This window comes from Ctenopharyngodon idella, chromosome 22, assembly GCF_019924925.1.
Source record: "Ctenopharyngodon idella isolate HZGC_01 chromosome 22, HZGC01, whole genome shotgun sequence".
In the NCBI taxonomy this organism is placed as follows: Eukaryota; Metazoa; Chordata; class Actinopteri; order Cypriniformes; family Xenocyprididae; genus Ctenopharyngodon; species Ctenopharyngodon idella.
This window is the reverse complement of record NC_067241.1, coordinates 2,868,867-2,874,691: the sequence shown is the minus strand read 5'-3', so window position 1 is coordinate 2,874,691 and position 5,825 is coordinate 2,868,867.

Here is a 5,825-nt window from a genome sequence, read left to right as displayed (position 1 = left end):
TATGTAGGCAATGTAATTATGACAATTCAATTATTCAGTTATTCATTCTGTTTTTTTCTTTTAAATTTGCTTCAGACAGCACAGATCACTGTGTGTCACTCACAGTATAATTTATAATCCTTTAAAATAGCACATTTGAAACATCAAATCCCATTTGAATTTGTTTTTCTTAATTTTGTTTAGTGTTCTCAATGGCAAGAATAAGCAATACTATGTCACCAGAAAACAGGAAAGCAAGATGTAAGTTTCATCCCTAATAATGCACTATACACTTTGCACTTATACACTAAGTACTTATGCACTATGTACTCAATCGTGTAGTGTATGGATTTTATAAGATCATTTTGTCATTGAACATCAGAGTCTAATAGCGTCCCCCTCCGCTATGTAATTAAAGCTGAGACAGTTGAGTGAATGAAGTGTCCAATATTCCACACTTCGTTTTTTGGTTAATTAAGTGCATCATCTGGGTATTTAAAGTGCACTTTTTCTTTTTGGAACTTTTAGTGTGAACACACTAGCACTATTTATACTACAAATCGGCACAGAATGGTGCATAAGTACGTGAATTGGGACGCACGTGTAGTTTTGACATTGCAACACTGGTGTGAGTTTAGGACAAAACTATGGCTATGTCTGAAATCGCCCCTACCCTCATTCACTATTCCCTACACTAGTCCACTAATATAGTCCACTTGAAGGAGTGAATGAAACTGAGAGAGTGAATTCGGACACTGAGTGTGCTGGAAGGCTTTTGTAAAGTTTGTGTTTGCGGTTTAATAATCATTTGAAACATGTATAAACATTAACCAAACTATTTAATAATCAGTTAAAAATATATGTTATTATGCTGGACCAGCGGTTTGGAAAATTGATGGATGGATGATTCAGCTGCAGGAGTGTTAAAGGTGGACCCTGGAAACCAGTATGTAGTGCAAATGGGGTCACTCAGTTTGGTCTATTTACAGTACATAAATATTGCATTGGTTTTGTGTGTGCGTATGTAGGAGGCAGGTGTCATGTCATCCTGTTAAATGAAAAACAAGAACTAACTCCCCACAAACACAGTCACGCACACACCTAAACCATTGCTAAGACCTTGTTAGAGCCTGTTTGCTATGTAATAGATCTGGCTATCATAATTATACTTATCATACTTTTCAAGAGCTGCTTTCAGGTATATGAATAACGGCTGCAATGCATTGAAATATCTCTCATCGCCTCCCTCTCCTGCTCACAGCTTTGTTTCATTTACTGAAGTACCATGTCACATTTCATGCATTCATCTAACTCTGTTCCCGTCCTTACTTTGACCAGTAGCCATTGTTCATCGTCTCTCACCTCTTAGCACTCAGCAGTGTTTGGGCTAGAGTTACCTACAGTATACTTAAGTGATCTCTCCTGGGGCTTTTGTCAGATCGCTACAAGAGACAAAGCTAGAGACTGGAGATAAAACAAGTCAGAGCCTGTCTGAGTCAAGGGAGGTAATGCAGTGATATCCTCATTTTAAATAATTTTTTGGCTCATGTCTTTGAGGCAAATCAATATGCCAATGTGCTCCTAAGAGTTGACAAATATAATCTTTTAGCACTATATTCCACCTGCCTCTGACTAGCAGTAGCATTTAGCAAGTATGTAAACAAAATGATATAAATAAAAGGGGATGAGCACTTTGATATATTCCGGCCCAATTTCCTGTTTCAACAGGAAATACATTAACATCACCCTTGAGAAAAAGAAGCACACTTTAGCATACTTTTAAAAGGAGTGCCTATTATGGAAATATTGTACTTTAAAATAATATATTTAAGTGGGAATTAAATGTAACATTTTCAGAAACTGCTATAAATGAAAGTGTATTTTAGTTTAAATTTTTATTAAATGGAATTAATTAAACTTGTATGTCATGCATTTAAATATATTTAATGACACATTTGTAATAATGAATTTGCAATTTAGTACATTTAAAACATTAACTTTAAATATATAACACACAACAGTTAAAATTATAATCAAGTACTTTACATGTGCTTTAGCTAGGCAACATATCAAAATGCTTTAAAGCACGACAATAGAGTATTAAAACATACATAATGATTTAAAATGCGAACTTAAGTGTGTTAAGAATTATCTTTTTAAGTACACTTAAGTGGTCTTTTATTTCATTAATATATCCACCTTATTCCCACCCCCCATGACGCTTTGCGCGATTTATGGGTGTAACTTCTGTTAAGCTGTAAACAGTCAGTGAAAGACTCGCTATATGAACGCAATTATACGTTTTTTTTTAAAAACTGGGTACAATGAGATGACATTATTCTACTCACCCTTCAACCAACAAACATTAAAAGGACATTTAATAGTGTAAAAACATCAACAAGGTACTTGCAACAGGCCATAACGGACGGGTTAAATACAACTATAGTGATATATATCTGTATTATGTTGCCTTAATAAAAAATGTTCATGAACTTCAGCATTGCGTGATACTATTTAAAAGTGATTTCCATCATTTTTACAAATACTAAATTGTATTTACCTGTGAAAACAAACCTGGAAAGAGACGTGAGGCTTTGAGGAGAAAAACGAGAGATTCTTCGTGCATTCCAGTGAACTATTAATGGGATATATCGTAAATTATATCGGGAGAACAGACCACAAATGTGCAGTATATGTTGTCCTTTTTCATACTATTACAGCGGTATGCAAAGGGACAAAAGAAAATAATCACGAGGATAGAAAGCAGCGACTGAAAAGAGCTCTTGCCATAGATATTCTTGTTATAACATGCTACGTTAAAATACCAAGCCTTACGTTATTCTCATGATGTCTGAAAATAAAACATGAAAGAAAAATTGACAGCTCATTCAGTCAAACTGGCGAATTTGAAACAATTCGTTTCAGTCTTTTTAAATGGAAGTTCCCCAAACCGGAAGTGCAACCCATAATTCGAAACGCAGTAGGCTAGTCAGGAATAAGGTGGATATATATATATATATATATATATATATATATATATATGAGCAATATCACACGAGTAGCCGTGCGATATGGCTGTATATCAGCACGGCTGTGATTCGTCCGTAGGCACGAGGCCGCAGGTAATCACAGCGTGCTGATATACAGCCATATCACACGGCTACAAGTTCATCCGCCACGGATTCAAATCTCAAGTTGACAGTTGGACCAAGCCTCCATTACGAATTCTAAAACGTCACTTTAGAACTAGTAACGAAGGAATGTTGAGTCCCTCCATTGAAACGCATTGGATTTTGTACAGTATTATTGGGAGAGAGAGAGAGAGAGAGAGAGAGAGAGAGAGAGAGAGAGAGATCGCCTGAGCGAGCATTACCTGTCTGAAATGTCATTCTTTCTTCGGGTCGATGTCTATAATATTATATCCATTATAAAAGTCTGTTTGAATGTCCGCTGAGGAAAGCAATATTTGTAACTTGTTTGTCCTTTTTACAGCTAAAGGATTTTTCCATAACATACAGCAAACAACTTCCTTTTCAAAAGTTCCTTTCAGTGCCTCCATCTAATGGCGCATTAATGTAACTTTCACTCAATCCATATTACGCACTATTTATTGAACATCAAAAAAACAACAATAGCCATTATAAATGACAGTTCAGTTCAGTCAAACGTACAAAAGCACTATAGTGTTCCTGTGACAGGTTGTCAAATGTGCTGTGGATAATTACCAAATGCCAATCTCTATATTTCCTCTTCTTTCTTTTTCTTTTTTTTTCTTTTTTTTTTTTTTAATAAACAATGCTATAGGTTATGTGCCTGTATGTGGGTTTTACAAATATTTAACGAATGAAAAGGATTTTAAAGAGCTTGTGACAAAACCTAGTAACTCCATTGGGTCCTCAAACTGTCAGTCAAACCTCATAAATCCGCCCCACCTCCATCGCGAATGAAGTGCCGCACGCGGTTTGGAGATCTCTGCTTCAGAGCTGATGTTTGAAAAAAAAAAAAAAAAAAAAAAGTAAAGCGTTTTCTTTGCTCAAGAAACACTATAAAGGCTAATGTTTTATGTATTTGAAGAGCGGAGAAGAGTCTTCGCCTGATATTTCCCGTCTAGTTGTAGCCAATATGCTATGCTATATAGAGGAATATAGCCTTAATATTACATTATCAAATTGAACATCGCACAATTCGACTTGCTCTGGAACAAGTAATAGATTAATAAGACCAAAGATTGCCCGTTTTATGTACCAAAAATGAATTGGTGTGCCATGTTTAACCACTATAAGAGCCAGCGGCAAATCCCCGAAGCACTGGACGGGATGAAGCTGTTCTCGAAGCTGTTCTGTTCCCTGAATGGCCGTTGACGGCCTGGAGCTCACATCTCCGAAAACGTCTTAACAAATTGTAAAATAGGCGATATGATTAAATATAAGTCACATAATTCATGTCTAAACAACTACATTCTCGTCTAAAAAAACTCTTAAAACTACAGTTCGTGGTACAAGTGTAGTATTCGCAAAAATTACTGTGGATTTGCTCGGCCGCCATGACAGTCGCTTCAAGCGGAGTGATACAAACGGTGAAAAGGTAGGAGTGCTGTTATCACTAAAATATCGCACGGCTATCAGCCAATCAGATTCGAGAACCAGAAAGAACTGTTTTATATATATATATATATATATATATATATATTCTGCAAGAAATGTGAGATACTAATTAATTTTGACAATATTATTAAATATTATATTAGTAAATATACTTTTTAGATTTGAAGAACACTACAAGTGCACATTAAATAAAATAAGTGCACTTATTTTCCACAAGGGAAGTAAGAAAACTGAGGTAGTCAAGTGATTTCATAGGTTCTTAAAGTATAATACACTAGATATATTGTACATGCAAGTCTGGGCCCAAATCTTTTTTCCTATGAAAAAAAAAAAAAAAAAAGAAAGGAAAAGATAGCCTGAGACAATTGCCTATTGGAATTGCCCCCTATACCCTTATATACCAGTTGTAGTGGTGTCAGAATTCATAGTGGACATTGAGTACATTCAAGTTCATTCAATCCCATAATGCACCTCAAAACAATCAATTTACACTGAACGCCTCGCCGCTGTACACCCATGCACTGTGAGCGTCATGCCGAATGAATTCCACAGCACGTCAGGCACACTCAGTGTCCAAATTCGCTCACTTGTTTTCATTCGCAACTTCAGTGGACTATATTAGTGGTGTAATGTAGAGAATATAGGGAATGAGGGTATAGTGAGTGATTTCGGATACAGCCGATGCAACAATGTGAGAGAAAAAGAGAAGCATGTCTATGATCTGTCTCTGATGAAAGAGAAAAAGAGCAGCAGCTCATGTTACAGTGAAAGTCTAGCCTGTTATTGCCGGTAATGAGGTCATCTTATATAACACAAAGTAAGTGAATGAGGCAGAGGGGTTTCCAGAGAGGTGGAGGACCTCAAAGACCTGACCGCCAGATAACTCCTTGGCACACTTTCTGACTAGACTAATCCAAAACACTGATGTGAGTTAAATACATGAGGGTTACTCAAAAAAAAAAAAAAGGCTCTTATAAAATAGTATTATATATATATATATATATATATATATATATATATATACATATGCTTAGTGGATAATTGACTCATTTTATTTTATTTTACTTTATCCTTTATTTAAAGTTTTTCCATTTTAAAAGCTATGTTGTTTTCGAATGTTTCAGTATACAATGAGGACAGTCATGTCAAAAAATTAAAAAAAAAAAAATATTTTTCTTTTTGGTAATATGTAATTCATGACTAGTCATTTGTGATAATAGGCTCCATTTAGATAAAGTCAGT